Source organism: Mesoplodon bidens, assembly GCF_964165515.1.
Source record: "Mesoplodon bidens genome assembly, chromosome: 9".
Classification (NCBI taxonomy): domain Eukaryota; kingdom Metazoa; phylum Chordata; class Mammalia; order Artiodactyla; family Ziphiidae; genus Mesoplodon; species Mesoplodon bidens.
Window position 1 is genome coordinate 74381620 of NC_138166.1, and position 19816 is coordinate 74401435.

Here is a 19816-nt window from a genome sequence, read left to right on the forward strand (position 1 = left end):
CTCAATCTTCCTGAGTCACCTCAAATATCTTATTTATATACAAAGACCTTCGCAAAATAACAACAAATTAAATAATTTCAGAATTCTCTGTTTTGGCCACATTAAGGTAGCTTGTCTTGGCTACTCACATTACATACACGACATATAAACAGAATACTTCTCTGTAAGGTTTGTTAACATGAGGTATATCATCTGGTCACTTCACACCAATGTCTTTAGCACAAAAAGCTTTACACATTTAGCTGTTCCTTCTATTTCAATCTTTTATTAGAAATTACAATTTCAATCTTTTATTAGAATTTCAATCTTTTATTAGAAATTATATGCTAAGGTAGTTGTCAAGCACTGCCTCTTCTACCTTGAATACCTCCTACACAGTTGCTTCATTAGACAATCTTTACGAAGTGAAGAGTGAAGTTCTGGATAGCTTAAGCAAATAGGGAAAATACATACAATAGGACAAAACTGTCTGAGTCAACTGATCATGCAAATTCTTCCCTAAGTCTAAATCAGACGTCTTGATGCTTCTCCTCCACCCGACCTCCCCCACAACAGCTCAAATCTGCTCCTTCCAAGCTTCCCTATTTCAAAAGCTTCCATTAACCAAATAACTCAGGCCTAAGACTAAGCACCATTCATGACTTTTCTCCACCTCTCCATATAGAAGTCATCAGAAGGCCCTATTGGCTCTATTTTCATCGTAATTTTTTTAAAGATTTTTTTTGATGTGGACCATTTTTAAAGTCTTTATTGAATTTGTTATAATATTGCTTCTGTTTCATGCCTTGGTTTTTTGGCCATGAGGCGTGTGGGATCCTAGCTCCCTGACCAGGGATCGAACCCACACCCCCTGCATTGGAAGGTGAGGTCCCAACCGCTGGACCTCCAGGGAAGTCCCTCATATTTTGAATCTAACCACTTCTCACAACCTTGTTAGCCACTGTAAGCAGTTCAAACCATCATTATATCTCTCTGATTTATAGTTTTGTAACAGCCTCATAACTGCTCTCCATGCTTCTACTCTGGTCACTTACAGTTTATTCTTTTTGGAAATGCAAGTTCTTCCCCTTGCGGAGACTGTGCAAGTGCTATTCCCTCCACCTTTCCCTAGACCTTCATATTGTGCACTCCTTCATCTTAATCAGAAAAGGTAACATGAAAGTGTGAGTGTCCCATTTGCTGGAAACTTATTACTGAAAATCATAAGTGAAATTTTCTGAATCTGTACTGAAATCTGTTCTGAAATTGTACTGAAAATTGAGGTTCTTCTAAGTATCAATTTCTCTTAGAATCTCAGAAACCAGCAGGGATATAATTTTTGGTCTGTAAATTGACATGGACATAAAATGGGTTCTTAGAGATGCTTATTTCATCCTAGATAATAAAACTACTAGACTAGTATAGTTTGCTGACTAAGAAGCTTCAGATCACTACTGGAAAATATGTTATAAAAAATGTTGCATTGGTTTCTAACTTCTAAGAAAAGTTGAATTTACTGAATGGAACAGCAAACTCCTATAAAAGCGTCTAGATTACCTAGACAGTGTATTACTCAGCTTCTAAAAGTTATTAAAGTTATTGATACCATGAATAGTGTTGCATGACAATTCTGAGAGTGGACAGAACAATTCTTCCAGTTGTTTTATATCTATAGAAACTTGTAATGTCTGTTGTTTCCTGACTGTTATAGATTAATGAAATCTAAATTAACTTTTCAATCTTATAAACTCTTATAAACAATTTTATAAACTTTTCAAGGAAGTTATAAAACTTTAGAATAACTGGTTTTCTCAAGTGACATGGTAACTCTGTGCTACTGATAACTTTACTTTCAATATTAATTTCTATCTTATTTATTTTCTGAGATTTAATATAAAGAATTCTTTACTTCCCATTCTCTCTTTAAATCACTGCAGCTTTGTTCTGGCTGCTCCTTCTAACACACAACTGCTTTGGCAAAGGTCAGGAGTTACTTGGACTCCTTTTATTTTTCTAGCACTTAAAGGTATGTATCTCAGAGGCTTCTGTCCTCAATACTCTTCCCTTTTCACCACATAAACACCATGCCTGTATGATCTCACCTACTCTCATGACTACTGTTAAAACACTGATGGCTGCTGAGTCTCTATCTCTAGCCCAGGCCTTGCTCCTGAGCTCCGGATCATAACTGTCACTTCTACCTGGGTACCCCAACAAAACTCAAAATCAACACATACCCAAATCTTAAGTCACCATCTTCCCACTAACACACAGTACTCTGTTATTACCTATCTCTGTGAACAGCATCAGAGTCCAAGCATGGCCCAACCCAGAAACCTGGAATTTATCCATGACTCCTTGTGCCTTCATGTCTAAGCCAGCACTCCTGCCAGTGTTACCTCCTTCCCATCATTTGCATCTGTACTTTACACTCTCCTCCTTCTTCCTTGTGTTCAAGTCCTCATCACTTCTTACATGGATTACTGCATGCAACAGCATAACTAGCCTCCTTGTCTCCAGTCTTTCCTCCACATCTGTAAATCTCATCAAATCAATTCACTGTTTAAAGTTTTCAAGGTTACACCTATGAGAATCTTCATGATAAGTCCTCTGTCTACCTCTCTACCATTTTAGCACCTGCAATCCTACTCCATCCTATTAAGAGACTTCAGCCATATCTGCAGGTATGAATTCGCCTCTCTCCTCTGAATGTCCTATTTTCAGAGTACTTTCTGGTTGAAATGTCTTTCACTTTTCTCTTCAACACATGTATTCATAATCTACCTCTGGGGTCTTATCTTAGAAGCCAACATGTCCACCAATTTTTTGATGCCCCATCTCATCTTAGATAGCAATTCCCCTCTCCTCTATGTTCTCATAGCACTCTGTACTTATTTTTATCAGTTCACCTTTCAGGCCAAAATTGTATTTGTTCAATTCATCTAGTTTCTCAACCAGATTATCAGTTCTTTGAGGATAATGATCCTGACCTGCCTCTATATCCACCCCCCACAACCCATGCGGTGACTAGTATAATGCTCTACTTCTGTGTTTTGTGTCATGCATACATTTAACACAGGCACGGTTTTCTCCTTATCTATTACATCATCACATGTCTACTGATTGTGTTAGTCAATGCATCTATATCCTTACTCTATATCCTTAGATTTGCCTAATGAGGGATACATGTTGAAATTTCCTGCTATAATTGTATTTTGATCTACTTCTCCCAGAATTTTAATAGGTTTCAATTTATGGATTTAGTAGCCATGTAGTTTAGTGCGTACAGGTTTGTACTTGCTATATTTTCATTGATTTTGTCTTTTTTCAAGGTATAAAGTTCTTTATTCTGTGTATTGCCTTTAATAGTAGTAATAGCTGATATTGATAATCCTAATTTCTATGGGTTTACCTTTACATGTAAAGGGATTTTTTTAAAAAATTTATTTATTTTTGGCTGCATTGGGTCTTCGTTGCTATGTGCAGGCTTTCTCTAGTTGCGGCGAGTGGGGGCTACTCTTCCTTTCAGTGCGCGGGCTTCTCATTGTGGTGGCATCTCTTGTTGCAGAGCATGGGCTCTAGGGCGCACAGGCTTCAGCAGTTGTGGCTCATGGGCTCTAGAGTGCAGGCTCAGTAGTTGTGGTGCACAGGCTTAGTTGTTCCGCAGCATGTGGGATCTTCCTGGACTAGGGCTCGAACCTGTGTTCCCTGCATTGGCAGGCGGATTCTTAACCACTGTGCCACCAGGGAAGTCCCTGTAAAGGGATTTTTCATAACCTTTTTCTTCAAATTTTCTTGTAATAGCGTTTAGCTGTCTTTTGTTTTTTTTTTTTTTTTTTTTTTTTTTGCGGTAGGCGGGCCTCTCACTGTTGTGGCCTCTCCCCTTGCAGAGCACAGGCTCCGGATGCGCAGGCTCAGCAGCCATGGCTCACGGGCCTAGCCGCTCTGCGGCATGTGGGATCTTCCCAGACCGGGGCACGAACCCGTGTCCCCTGCATCGGCAGGCGGACTCTCATGTCTTTTGTTTTTTAAGTCAGTATCTCAGTTGAAAAATTCAGTCCATTCTCATTTAGCATAATGACTGATATAATTGACAATATTTCTTCTCTTTTGTTTTTGTTGGTGCAACAAAACTGCCATTCACTACATTTTTCCCCTTGAAAATCTGATGATTCTGATTTGCCTTTTAAAAAAAATAAATGGGGCTTCCCTGGTGGCGCAGTGGTTGAGAGTCCACCTGCCGATGCAGGGGACACGGGTTCGTGCCCCAGTCTGGGAAGATCCCACATGCTGCGGAGCGGCTGGGCCCGTGAGCCATGGCCACTGAGCCTGCGTGTCTGGAGCCTGTGCTCCGCAACGGGAGAGGCCACAAGAGTGAGAGGCCCGTGTACCGCGAAAGAAAGAAAGGAAGAAAGGAAGAAAGGAAGAAAGAAAGAAAGAAAGAAAAGAAAGGAAAGAAAAGAAAGAAAGAAAGAAAGAAAGAAAGAAAGAAAGAAAGAAATGCCATTAAACATTACCCTGTTTCTCTGCTCTTAGCAAAACACGTATGACTCTCCTATAGGTAAGCAAGGTAAGACCTATTTCTCCTGATGAGACTTATGGTTTCTGCCTCCACCATGCCACATTCTCCCTGTTTACACTCAAACAGGATAAGACCTTTTGAATACTCTTAGCTCCCTTTCTTCTCTTAGGTGTCCCCCAACTCTCTGCAAACTATAGCTCTTAGATTTTGTTGGCATAATTTAGTATTTATTAGAATTTTACTTGCATTTTGTCTTGTCTGTTTCCAGAATCCTTATTTAGCACTCATATTTCACATTCCCAGTCCAATATAATCCATTAAATACATGTTTATCTAAGTTCATCCCTCTTCACTGCTTTCTCTTCACCCTCCTCCTTCATGAGGTCTCTGGTTCTTTTTGGTTTGGTTAGTCTTTCCTCAGCTGGGGTGCTTGGGTAATGCATTTTCTGAGTTCCTGCATATCCTTGACCATCTTTCTTTCACCCTGACAGGCTTAGCTTGGTTGAGAATAAGATCTTTAGGTTGCAGGCCTTTGTCTAAATGAAAATATAATTTAATTCTTTTCTAGTTTCAGCAGTGCACATGGGAAATCTGATGTCATTCTAATCTTTTTACTTTCCTTTGTTAAACACTTAATTCTTTCTGCCTGGAAACTTGTAAAAATTTCCTCTTTGTTTTTAGAGTTTACACATTTTAACCAGAATTTATGCCTAGGAGTGTCTTTTTTTTTTTTTTTCCCCCTCATCAGTCCAAAACTAAAGTTCAGGAACTTTTCCAAAATGCAGTCTTTTTTTTTTTTTTTGACATTCAGTCTTGATAGAGTTTTTCAGCTTAGGAACCATTTCTTTTTTCTAGAATGTGTTTATTATTACCAATCTTCCATGTTCCTTTTTCTTCCCTGAATTTTGGATTCAAACACTACATTTTTTTAAGTTCCAAGAGATCTTTCTTCATGCTGCATTTAGATCTCATGTGCTCTTAATTTTTAATTCAGGTTTTTGCCTTTCCCTGTCAGCAATTTTATTGTACTAGGCAAATATTTTAGTTGTCAATCTTTTCTCTACCTGCTGGGAAGTTTTTTATTTCCTATTGCCTCTTTAGGGCTCAGGTCCCGTACTTGTAATATTCTTAATGGCAGAAATCCTTACAGATTGTGAAAATCAAAGAAGTTGCTTATGCAATGGATCTATAGTTTAAGGGCAGGCTGTTAGCTCCCTCCAGAAGTACCTTGAGAACTCTCTCAGCTTTCCTATCTTCCTGAACTTGCCCAACCTCATGGACAGAGACAACTCAGCCCATTTGTTTAGCTCCAAGTCTTTAAGAGTCTGGAAACCTAAGGCATTCATGCCAGATCAGCTTTACCCCAGGTCCACAGATCTCCTAATGTCAAACTTTTGTGGGATCAGCTGCTCTCCATCTAGGATTACGCCTGATAATTTCCTACCCATGGGGAAAAGAGTTTGTCTGTTTTGCAGGGATAGGAAAAAAAGCCTGAATCCTTATCAACACCCAGCTCCCTTAAGGTCTCAGCAGCCCAAGGCTTGGGAAAGGCATAGCTTGGAGTTGAGAACACAGAGTATGAGAATGATGTTCTGGTAGCCAAGTTCCCAGATATGCTGTGTCATGTTTATAAGGGCCATTGCCAATCCAACATATATTCATCCACATTTTCATCTAGTAATTTTTTAAGCATCTGTGTTACTTTTTTAATATTTAAATATTTTGAGGCATATGAAATAACTTTTGTGTGAGGTTGGAACTCAGCATTTTTTAATCCCTCTCCCACCCCCTCCCCCTTGGCAACCACCAGTCCATTCTCTCTGTCCGTGATTCTGTTTCTGTTTCAGATAGGTTCATTTGTGTCATATTTTAGATTCCACATATAAGTGATATCATACCGTATTTGTCTTTCTCTGACTTACTTCACTTAGTATGATCATCTCTAGGACCACCCATATTGCTGCAAATGGCATTATTTCATTCTATTTTTATGGCTGAGTGGTATTCCATTGTATGTATGTTCCACATCTTCTTTATCCATTCATCTGTTGATGGACATTTAGGTTGTTTCCATGTCTTGGCTGTTATGAATAGTGCTGCTAGGAACATAGGGGTACATGTATGTTTTTGGATTAGAGTTTTGTCTGGATATATGCCCAGGAGTGGGATTGCTGGATCTTACGGTAATTGTATTTTCAGTTTTCTGAGGAACCTCCTTTCTGTTTTTCACAGTGGCTGCACCAACTTACATTCCCACCAACAGTGTAGGAAGGTTCCCTTTTCTCCACATCCTCTACAGCATTTGTTATTTGTAGACTTTTTTTTTTTTTTTTTTTTTTTTTTTTTGCGGTAGGCGGGCCTCTCACTGTTGTGGCCTCTCCCCTTGCAGAGCACAGGCTCCGGATGCGCAGGCTCAGCAGCCATGGCTCACGGGCCTAGCCGCTCCGCGGCATGTGGGATCTTCCCAGACCGGGGCACGAACCCGTGTCCCCTGCATCGGCAGGCAGACTCTCAACCACTGCGCCACCAGGGAAGCCCTGTAGACTTTTTAATGATGGCCATTCTGACCAGCGTGAGGTGGTACCTCATTGTAGTTTTGACAAATTTCTCTAATAATTATCAATATTGAGCATTTTTTCATGTGCCACTTGGAGAAATGTCTCTTTAAGTCTCCCACCCATTTTTCAATTGGGTTGTTTGGTTTATTTTGTTGTTGAGTTGTATGAGCCGTTTGTATTATTTTGGAAATTAAGCCCTTGTCAGTTGCATCATTTGCAAATATTTTCTCCCATTCTGTAGGTTGTCCTTTCATTTTGTTTATGGTTTCCTTTGCTGTGCAAAAGCTTGTAAGTTTGATTAGGTCCCATTTGTTTTTGTTTTTATTTCCATTGCCTTGGGAAACTGACCTAAGAAAACATTGGTGCAAGTTATGTCAGAGAATTTTATGCCTATGATCTCTTCTGGGAGTTTTATGGTGTTATGTCGTATGTTTAAGTCTTTAAGCCATTTTATTTTTGTGTATGGTGTGAGGGTGTGTCCTAACTTCGTTGATTTACATGCAGGTGTCCAACTTTCCCAACACAACTTGCAGAAGAGACTTTTTCCCATTGTGTATTCTTGCCTTCTTTGTCGGAGATGAATTGGCCATAGGTGTATGGGTTTATTTCTGGGCTCTCTATTCTGTTCTACTGATCCACATGTCTGTTTTTGTGCCAATAACATGCTGTTTTGATTAATGTAGCTTTGTAGTACTGTCTGAAGTCTGGGATGGTTATGCCTCCTGCTTTCTTCTTTTTCCTCAGGATTGCTTTGGCAATTCTGGATATTTTATGGTTCCATATGAATTTTAGGATTATTTGTTCTAGTTCTGTGAAAAATGTCATAGGTAATTTGATAGAGATCACATTAAATCTGCAGATTGCTTTGGGTAGTATGGCCATTTTAACAGTATTAAGTCTTCCAATCTAAGAGTATGGGCTATTTTTCCATTTCTTTGAATCATCTTCAGTTTCCTTTATAGTTCTCAGCATATAAGTCTTTCATCTTCTTGATCAGTTTTATTCCAAAGTGTTTTATTTTGGGGGGTACAATTTTAAAAGGTTTTTTTTTTACATTCCCTTTATGATATTTTTGGTATAAAGAAATGCAAGCTATTTCTGTATGTTAATCTTGCATCCTGCTACCTTGCTGAATATGTTTATCAGTTCTAGTAGTTTTTGTGTGGTCTTTAGGGTTTTCCATATAGAGTATCATATCATCTACATATAATGACAATTTTACCTCTTCCCTTCCAATGTGGATATCTTTTATTTCTTTTTCTTGTCTGATTGTTGTGACTAGGACTTCCAATACTATGTTGAATAGAAGAGGTGAGAGTGGGCATCCTTATCTTGTTCCAGATTTTAGTGGGAAGGCTTTCAGCTTTTTACCATTGAGGGTTATATTGGCTGTGGGGAACCCAGCATTTTTTACTCCTTAAAATAGCTATCCAAATCCCCAGCACCAAAATGATGATCCATTTTCTCCCTGCTAGTTTGAAATGCCACATTAATCATATATAATAATTTCATGTATTCTTGGATTTCATCCTAGATTTTCTTTTCTGTTTTACTTTTAGCAATCAGCAATTGAGAGCTTTCCACCAATACCACACAGTTTAATTATTGTGATTTATTTTTTAACATCTTTATTGAAGTATAATTGCTTTACAATGCTGTGTTAGTTTCTGCTGTAAAACAAAGTGAATTAGCTATATGTATACATGTATCCCCATATCCCCTCCCTCTTGTGTCTCCTTCCCACCCTCCCTATCCCACTCCTCTAGGTGGTCACAAAGCACTGAGCTGATCTCCCTGTGCTATGAGGCTGCTTCCCACTAGCTATCTATTTTACATTTGGTAGTGTATATATGTCCATGCCACTCTCTCACTTTGTCCCAGCTTACCCTTCCCCCTCCCCATATACTCAAGTCCATTCTCTAGTAGGTCTGCATCTTTATTCCTGTCTTGCCCCTAGGTTCTTCATAACCTTATTTATTTATTTTTTTAGATTCCATATATATGTGTTAGCATACAGTATTTGTTTTTCTCTTTCTGACTTACTTCACTCTGCATGACAGACTCTAGGTCCATCCACCTCACTACAAATAACTCAATTTCGTTTCTTTTTATGGCTGAGTAATATTCCATTGTATATATGTGCCACATCTTCTTTATCCATTCATCTGCTGATGGACACTTAGGGTGATTTACTTTTGACATAAGGCAAATTATACATTGTAACTCTTCTTTTAAAAAAGACGTATTGATTTTTTTTAATTACTTAATTCACACATATGTATTAATACTTTTCCCTTAGAATACTACTGATAATCACTGGTAAGAGTTGGGTATCGTTCCAGATCTTAGCAAACAAAAAGCGCAAATTTTACATATATAAACATATGTATGCAGAAAAAGAAGACATTTTAAAATATAAATAATATCATGCTATTTATGCAATGTCTTGCCAATAAATGAATTGAAAACTCTTTAAGTTCCCTTTGAATATTACTTTGTCTGAATCACACAGGTTTTGATACCAAGGCTTTAATTGTTGTTCAATTCTAAGTTTTACCACTTTTCTTTTCAGTTCCTCTTTAATCCAGAAGTTACTAAAATGTATAATTTAAATACCCAATTTTATGCATTGAGGAGGCTTTTGGTTGTTAAATTCTAAATTCATTACATTGTAGTTAGTGAAAGTGTTCTATAAGACATCACTTTTTAAAAAGGAATTTATTAAAGCTTCCTTTATGGCCTAGAACATAACCGTATTTTAAAAACAATCCATGTACAGTTGAAAATAATTTATATATATAAATTATGTTAGTGTCAGAATTCTAAATAAATATCAATTAGATACACTTTTTAAGTGTTATTTGAATCTCCTATACCTTTAATTTTTGTCTAATACATTTATACTAAAGTCTTCAAATATAATTATAGATTTTCCATTTCTTTTTCAGTTCTGTAATTTTCATTTTATATATTTTAAAGCCATTTATATTAAAACTATCTTGTTAAAATTTTGCTTTTATCAAAATGAACACTTCCTCTTTCTTCCCTTAAATAATTTATTACTGCAGGGGGTTTTTGTTTTGTTTTGTTTTGTCTTGGTATCTACCACGTATAAGTACTTTCTAAATGAACAATATTTTCTTATCATTTTATTTTCAACCATTATTATTGTATTTTAGTTGTGACTTTATTGGATTTTGGTTTTAGCCATATATGAGTTACTATATTTTAATCAGTGAGCTTTACCAATTAGTTTTCTTTTTTATTAATATGGTTAGACTTATTTTTTACATTATATTTTTGCAGTTTTTATTTATCATGCTTCCATGGTAAATATATGCATTTATGTCTCCTTTTTAGTCTTGTTAGACTGATCAAGTTCTATTTGTTCTATCCACCCTCTACCTCCCCCCACCCCACCCCTTTATCTAAAAGCTTGTAACGTCCTTCTTTTCTTCTAGGACAACAGTCCCTCCTTATCCACAGGGGATATGTTCCAAAACCCCCAGTGGATGCCTGAACCGCAGACAGTACCAAACCCTATATATACTATGTTTTTTTCCTATACTAACAGAAAAAATGGGTAGCATAAACAGTGTGGATACGCAGGACAAAGGGATGATTCATGTCCTGGGTGAGACAGCAAGAGATTTAATAACATTACACAGAATAGCATGCAATTTAAAACTTATGAACTGTTTACTTCTGGAATTTTCCATTTAATATTTTCAGACTGCAGTTGACTGTGGGTAAGTGAAACCACAGAAAGCAAAACAGCAGATAAGGAGGGGGGAACTACTGTGCTTACTTTTAAATCCTTTTCACCACCTTCCTAACACCCTTCACCTTACCATTCAACAAAAACTAAAGTTAATCAATAACTTTGGTCTCATCTGAAGAGAGAAGTTTACTTTTATTTTGCTTCATTCTCTCCTCAGCCACCCGAATTACAAACTTGTTATCATGGAAATTTAGTATAACATTGTCTTATAATCACATACTCTTTTTTTTTTTTTAACAGCCAGTAGTTATTTAGATTTACCAATATGCTTACTAATTTCTTTGTTCAACACTATATCTTGCATCCCATTGCCTCTGGGTTTATTTTTCTTTTTGTAGCAAACTTTTTAGATGTTATTTTTAAGTCAGTTGAATAGCAGTTCTTGACTGGGAACACTTATCTATGAAATATGTAGGAGGTATTTTAGTTTATAAAAATGACTGCACAGAGCTTTTGCCATTTAATGGGTGAGGGCGAGGGGTGCTAAATATCTTGCAATACACAGTACAATCTCATTCAAAATGTCAGTTGTACCTATGCTGAAGATGATAACTTTAAGTTCTTGTATATATGAAAATGTCTTTATTTTGCCTTTACTCTTGAATGACAGAATGGCTAAACACAGAAGTACAGTTCAAAGTTTATTCCTCAGACCATTTGTCTTCTTCCATATATAGTTGTTATTAAGAAGTCTAACATTAGATGGTCATTTCTTGATAGGAACTGTCTTGATAAACTGTCTTTTCTATAGGTAACTTTTAGGAATTTTGCCTTTATTCTTGATATTTTGAAGGTTATTGTGATGTGTCTTTATATTTTAATTTTAAATTAAAATATGTTATATATCTTTATCACTTTGTATGTATAAATTTTATTTTGCACTTGGTAGATCTTTCGATCCTAAGGACTTATGTGTTCAGTTTAGGAACATTCTTAGACATTATTGCTTCAAATACAGTCTATCTTCCATTTTCTCCTTCTGGAACTCTTATTAGACAAATGTTATAACTTCTGGCGAGGTTCTCCATGTCTCTTACCTTTTCCTTTGTAACTCTTTGTGTTGTACATTCCAGGAGATTTCCTCACATCTATCTTCCAGTCCACTCATTAGCTCTTCAGTTGAGTCCCATCTGCTATTCTTTATAGTACTTAGGTTTAATATTCAATAATAGTTTCTTTTGTCATAATGCACTCTACTTGTTTCATAATTCCTGTTTGTTATGCTGTGGAAGCAAATCCGTCTTTTATTGCTTAGAGGAATACAGTCCTTTTCAGATTCTCCTGTTTTTTCTACTTTATCTAGTCTAAGACACCTTTTGTTGGATTTGTTGCCCTTGTTTTGTGATGCTTATGTTCTCTAGGTTTTGTGGTTATGCACCCATCTTCTGGCCTATAAAGACCCCTCAAGCATGGAAAACTCAAACCAGCAACCCTGGCCTGGACTATAAGTAATGCAGTTCTTAGGGATTGCCAGAGAGGTTTCCCATTTGTTTCTTTCTTTACTCCTTTTCCATCCCAGAAATAACTCCCTTTCTTGTTTCAAATAGAAGTTTATTAAAACTTTAAGGATGTCTAAAGTTTGCTGCGGAAGGGCAAAACTTTAGCATATGTTCAGTTTAACATCTTGAAGTCATAAACCTACTTTTCAGAAAATTCCTGGTCTTTTCTGGGTCATGTTTTTCTTTCAGAATTTTTAGAACCATCTCATCAAATTAAAACAATTCCCTTGGCACTCTAAATAAGATGTTTAATTTTACAAACTAATTTAGATAAAAAACAAGTGTCTTTTTTTAATGCTGAGTCATCCCAGCCAAGAACATGACATGTCTATTTATTCCATCTCCTTTTGTTTTAGTCAGTATAGTTTTAAACTTCTCTTCATTTGTATCCTTCACATTTCTTTTACATTTACCTTTGGATATTTATGGGGTTTTGCTCTTGAGACTGGGATCTATTACCTAAATGTATTCTCAAGCTGGCTATTATCTGTAAATTGGAAACCAACTGAATTTTGCATATTAGTTAAAAGAAAGCTATCTCACTTTATGATTACTATTTCTAACAGTTTCTGAGTTCATGCTTGGGTTTACCAAGCATATATTCATATAATCTAAAATATAAATTTGTCCCCTCTTTCCTAATAAAAAAGGCCTAATAGTTTGATCCAAGGTAACATAATTCAGTGGTTTAGAACAATGATTGGCTGGTTTTTTTCTGTAAAGGGCAAGAAAATAAATATTTTAGGCTTAATGGGGCATACACGGCTGTGTCATAACCACTCAACTCTGCTACTGTAGCACACAGTAGCCGTAGACAATACATAAAGGAATGAGCATGGCTCTGTTCCAATCACACTTTAAAGGTTTGCAAAAATCATAGCTTAGAGTATAAGAAGTATACTTATAAGTGTAAGTCAGTCAGTCTGCCTAAGTTAAAATCTAGTCTTCAGTATTTATTGGCCATGTAACCTTAGGCAAGTTTGTTAAACTCTCATTGCCTCAGTTTCCACAACTTTATATGGGCATAATAATAGTTTCTGCATTTGTGGCACCTATTTGTGATATTGTCATAATATGTGGTAAAGAAATAATGTTCAATAATTAGAATAGTACTAGGCATAAAATAAATGCTCTGTCATTATTAGCTATTTTTATTATTATTTGTGTCTCTTGTTTTCTTCTCTTACATAACTAAATTGCCTTACAGTTCCCAAAACAATGTAAGACAAAAAGAGCTTATAGTAAGCATCCTTATTTTGTTCTTGACATTAATGCAAATGCTGTTAGTGTTTCTCTGATAAGGATGTGACTTGTTTTGGGTTCAGATATATGTGTATGAAATTAAGAACTATTCACCTAATCAAATTTTACTAAAGTTACAAAAATCAGAATAAGAGTTTAACGTCTATAAAAACACCCTTCTGACATCTATTATAATGATAACCTTTTAAAAAAGCCCTTGACATATTTATAAAATGTATTTCTCTAATATGGAACTATTTTCCTATGAAATAGAAGTTCTGACATGAATCCCATTTGATTATTGTATATTACTCATTTATTTTGCAGATAACATTCACCCCGCTGATACTTCATTAAGGGATTTTTGTATTTATAGTCATAACTGAGATTGATTTATAAAGTTTGTTGGACTGGATAATTTTTTTTAACTCAATTTTAAAATTAGAATTACGTTTGCTTTATAAAAAAGAACTGAAAGGCTTCTCTCTCTCCCTTCTTTTATACTCTGGAACTCCTCAAATTGTATTAGTGTAATCTATTCCTTGGAAGTTTAAAAGAAATGACCTTTAAACTCTCTGAGTCCAGGACTTCTTTTGGAAGCTGGCTTTATGACAATTTTTCTCAAAAGACAGATAAAAATCACAACATAAAAATTAAGAAAAACAACAACCAAAAACAGCATAAATTTAAAAATACAAACTAGAAATAGCATCTTCAACACATGTAACAATAAAAATCTAAGAGATCCACTACACAAAAAGGTCTTATAAATCAGTAAGACACATGTAGACCACCAAATAGAAAACTGGTCAAAAAAGGTCAAACGCAATTAATAGAAATATATATAAGCCACTAACAAAAATGTGCAAGACTAATCAATTAAGTATTATTGAAGAGCATGCAAACTAAAATGAAGTATTATTTACAAATCAGATTAGAAAATTCAGAATACCAAATATCTGGTGATATCACTGTGTGGGTTCTTTCAAATACTGTGGGAGGTAATCTAAAGTGATTCCACTTTTTCAGAAAACAATTTGGCAGCACCTATCACAATTCTAAATATACATATATGAGTCAGAAACTCCACTTTACGAATGTATTCTATAGAAAACCTACCCAAGTTGCCAGAGATGTTCACTGTAGCATTTTTTTTTTTTTTTTTTTTTTTTTTTTTTTTTTTTGCGGTAGGCGGGCCTCTCACTGTTGTGGCCTCTCCCCTTGCAGAGCACAGGCTCCGGATGCGCAGGCTCAGCAGCCATGGCTCACGGGCCCAGCCGCTCTGCGGCATGTGGGATCTTCCCAGACCGGGGCATGAACCCGTGTCCCCTGCATCGGCAGGCGGACTCTCAACCACTGCGCCACCAGGGAAGCCCCTACTGTAGCATTTTTTGTAATATTAAAAAACTGAAAACAATCCAAACGTTCTTCAATAAAATGTTAGGTTAATTAATGATACCTTATCCACAGAGTGGAATATTATGCAGCCATTATAAACAGAGAACTATATCTATACATACTGGCAGATATACTGTCCATGAAACACTGTCCAGTTAAATAAGCCAATTGCAATACAGCATATAGCACAAAATCCCATTTAAAAATAAAGGGGGGAGGGGACCTTCAAGATGGCGGAGGAGTAAGATGTGGAGATCACCTTCCTCCCCACAAATACATCAAAAATACATCTACATGTAGAACAACTCTACAGAACACCTACTGAATGCTGGCAGAAGACCTCAGACTTCCCAAAAGGCAAGAAACTCCCCACATACCTGGGTAGGACAAAAGAAAAAAGAGACAAAAGAATAGTGATGGGACCTGAACCTCTGGAAAGGAACTGTGAAGGAGGAAAAGTTTCCACACACTAGGAAGCCCCTAGTAGGTGCTGAATTCTGATTCATTTTCTACTCTAATATCATATGATCTGCTTACATAACTTATAACTGGCTGAATGAAATGTGCTTTCTCATCCTTCTCGGCCTACACATGCACCATCCTCTACACTGAATATTCTTTACTGCCATCTTCAGTTGGCTAAATCCGATTCATTCTTCAAACCTCAGTTCAAAAGATAAACCTCTGGGAAGCTTTCACTTGTCATCTTCATCTCAGTTAAATTCTAATTTATATTCCTAGAGACACGCTCTACTATCTCTAATCTTACAATTTTGTTAAATGCCTATAGTATTATAATCTCTTCTACCATACTATCCAATATAATAGTGTCAGGTACTGGGTCTTTTATCTTGTGTCTCCTAGTACTTAGCATATATTGTTAACAACACCCAGTTGAATTTACTAATGATATTGTCGGCTTTTTAATTCATCTACCAAACCTTCTCAAAATTGTTAACGATCAAGAGTTGGTTAACAAGAATAAAGTTTATGTACAAGTTTTTTTCTCTGGATGATACAGAGCCTTTTATTCATCTCACTTTCTAGTTATTTCATTTCAATAAAACCTCCACTAGAGGGCATACAAGGAAAAGTATTGATAGAACCAAAACTCAGTCTGACAGAGAAAAAATAAATGTACCTTTTAAGTGATATATTTATTACTTCTCTGTACCAAGGGGAAGATGGCTAGTGTGCCTTCTTGTCATATTTTTACTGTACAGGTCAGTATTATCTACTGTTTTTAGTGTGCTTTAAACAATTAGCTTTTAGCTAGGAGATTCATGAAATAACTATGATAAAGGAGATTTTGAAAATGATAAAAGGCTGTGAATTGAACATCCATTTCTACTTATTACAGTAGTTTTATTAGATCAACCCTTCCACTAGCAAAGGCTATAAAAGCTGATAAAATGCAAAATATGTTTGAAGGCATTGTAGTAGACCAAGGCAGCTAAAACATGAGAAGTCAAGATCCTGGGGAGAAAAGAAGCATCTGTTGAATTGAGTCCCACATTCTCTGACACATTTTCCCTTGAGACGTTTGCCAGTTCCTGGATGGCATAAGTAGAAAGCAGTATCTCTAGGCCTTTTTTTTTTTTTTTTTTTTTTTTTTTGCTAGAGACACAAAAATTGAAGTTAAGAGCTACCAACCAAGAACTTCAAGGACTAATAGTCTGGAAAAAAAGGAATAGCAGAAAAGCAGCCCTGCAGAGAAGGGATCTTCTGCTGGGCTTTTCCCTTCAAGGCATTTGCATATTCCTAAAATACACAAAATATGCACAGGGAGGGAGTAAGGAGGACTACAAATTAGCTGCTAAAAGGCTGAAAAGCTAAGAGGGGCTTTTAGCATTCCTATAAAACTGAGGAGACAAAATTTGGCATTCATGACCCTCAAAGGGAGAGTGGCTCAAGTAAACACCCAAGTTTCAGTTGCGACCACTGAAGGGCTATAAGGGAAACAGACTAAACCCAACACTCAGACTTGAACCACTGTAACCCCTGATTAGATCAAGGTTCTCACTGCCAGTCAGAAGAAAATTAAATATTTCAGGAAGCAAACAGACCTATACAAATGTTCATACATAATATCTATTATTCAATCAAAAATTACTAGGCATTTTAGGAGACAGAACCAAGTGACCAAAAGAAAAGAGAAAGAAATAATAAAAACAGACCTATAGATGTTATCAGAAACACACTTTAAAAATAAGTGTGATTAATATGCTCCAGAAAATAGAAAGCAAGTGAAAATTTAATTAGAGACCTGAATTTTAAGGAAAAAACAGAGGCAAGCAGAAATTCTGGACTGAAAATTTGGATTACTGAAATTAAGAAGGTAATAGATAGGTTTAATAGCAGATTAGCTATAGCAGAAGAGGATTAGTCACCTGGAAGCTAGGCCACGAGAAAATACTCAGGGAACTACTGTAATAAATGGAGAGAAAAAAGGATGGAAAATAAAGACAAGAATGTTGACATATGTGATATGGGTGTTATGGCCTAAATCCCAGCAAAAGAGAAGACAGAGGATGAGGCAAAAGCAGTATGTGAAGAAATGCTAGAAATATGAAATATATCAAACAACAGATTCAAGTTCTATGAACCCCAAGCTGAACATATTTAAAGAAAACCAAACCTAGGGTTATCATAGCAAAGTTGCCCAAAACAAGAGACAAATAGAAAATCTCAAAAAACTGTCACCGGATAAAATCAACACCTTCAAAAGATCAATAAGACTAACAGCTGGCTTTTCAATAGAAACAATGGAGGCCAGGAGATAACCATAATAGATTTAACATACCAAAAGGAAGTTAGGGTACTCCTAACCTAGAAATCTATGATCAATGAAAGTCACTTTCAAAATTAAAGTGAAATAAAAAGGTTTCAAACAAGAAGACTTGGTCACCAGAAAATACACTAAAGAAAGGTTTTCAGAAGAAAAATGACTCCTGATTGAAACATGAAAATATAGGATGAAATTAAGAGCACCTGAAAGGATGCATATGGGAGTAAAACTAAATAAAAGTAGATAATAATAACATAATTGATTACAATAAAATGATGATAATAATGTATTGTCAGGTTTAAGATACATATAGGTTAGGAATATATGACAACAATAGCACAAAGGCAGGGGTGGCATGGGCAAATGGAGTTAAAATATTCTAAGATTCTTGCCACTGTCCAGGAATTGGAAAAAGTACTAATTTATAATAGACTCTAGGAAGCAGACAATACATGTTATAATCTCTAGAGTAGCCATTCAAAGAATAGAAAAATGAGTAGCAAGATAGGAAACTGAATAATAAAAAGATTAATCTAAAAACAGTATTGGAAAAGAGCACTAATTAAATGGAACAGATACATCAGTATGTACCCTAAATGCAAATGGACTAAATATTCCAGTTAAAAGGAAACTATTATTAATCAATCTGGATCAAAAAAGAACTATGTGTTGCTTACTTTACGTAAAAATGCATAGAAAGGTTGAAAGCAAAAAGATGGAAAAAGATATATAAACACTAACTAAAAGAAAGCTGATATAACCAGACTAATATTAGACAGAGTATATTATAATAAAGAATTATTAGACATACAGAGGAGCATATGTGTATGGTGTTAGGGAGTGTTCAAATTTCATTCTTTTACCTGTAGCTGTCCAGTTTTCCCAGCACCACTTATTGAAGAGGCTGTCTTTTCTCCACTCTATATCCTTGCCTCCTTTGTCATAGATTAGTTGACTATAGGTGCGTGGGTTTATCTCTGGGCTTTCTATCCTGTTCCATTGATCTATATTTCTGTTTTTGTGCCAGTACCATATTGTCTTGGTTACTGTAGCTTTGTAGTATAGCCTGAAGTCAGGGAGCCTGATTCCTCCAGCTCCATTTTTCTTTCTCAAGATTGCTTTCGCTATTTGGGGTCTTTTGTGTTTCCATACAAGTTGTGAAAGTTTTTGTTCTACTTCTGTGAAAAATGCCATTTGTAGTTTGATAGGGATTGCACAGAATCTGTAGATTGCTTTGGTTAGTATAGTCATTTTCACAATACTGATTCTTCCAATCCAAGAACATGGTATATCTCTTCATCTGTTTGTATCATCTTTAATTTCTTTCATCAGTGTCTTATAGTTTTCTGCATACAGGTCTTTTGTCTCCTTAGGTAGGGTTATTCCTAGGTATTTTATTCTATTTGGTGAAGTGATAAATGGGAGTGTTTCCTTAATTTCTCTTTCAGATTTTTCATCATTAAGGTACAGGAATGCAAGAGATTTCTGTGCATTAATTTTGTATCCTGCTACTTTACCAAATTGATTGATTAGCTCTAGTAGTTTTCTGGTAGCATCTTTAGGATCCTCTATGTATAGTATTATGTCATCTGCAAACAGTGACAGTTTTATTTCTTTTCCGATTTGGACTCCTTTTATTTCTTTTTCTTCTCTGATTGCTGTAGCTAAAACTTCCAAAACTATGTTGAATAATAGTGGTGAGAGTGGACAACCTTGTCTTGTTCCTGATCTTAGTGGAAATGGTGTCAGTTTTTCACCATTGAGAACGATGTTGACTGTGGGTTTGTCATATATGGCCTTTATTATGTTGAGGAAAGTTCCCTCTGTGCCTACTTTCTGGAGGATTTTTATCATAAATGGGTGTTGAATTTTGTCAAAGGCTTTTTATGCATCTATTGAGATGATCATATGGTTTTTCTCCTTCGATTTGTTAATATGGTGTATCACATTGATTAATTTGTGTATATTGAAGAATCCTTGCATCCCTGGGATAAACCCCACTTGACCGTGGTGTATGATCCTTTTAATGTATTGTTGGATTCTGTTTGC

At 36.0% G+C, this 19816-nt stretch overlaps 1 protein-coding gene across 2 annotated transcripts in view; it reads right to left on the minus strand.

Moving 5' to 3' along the window:
• Positions 1-19816, minus strand: part of ASZ1 (ankyrin repeat, SAM and basic leucine zipper domain containing 1) — a 70547-nt gene that overhangs the window by 24772 nt on the left and 25959 nt on the right. Inside the window, exon 1 of one of the 2 annotated variants that reach the window (XM_081243547.1) lies at positions 15302-15312. The exons of the other annotated variant lie outside the window; for it this stretch is intronic. The gene's annotated coding sequence lies outside the window, so the exon portion shown is untranslated. Of the gene's footprint in view, positions 1-15301; positions 15313-19816 lie in introns of those variants that run through there. 2 annotated transcript variants of the gene reach the window in all.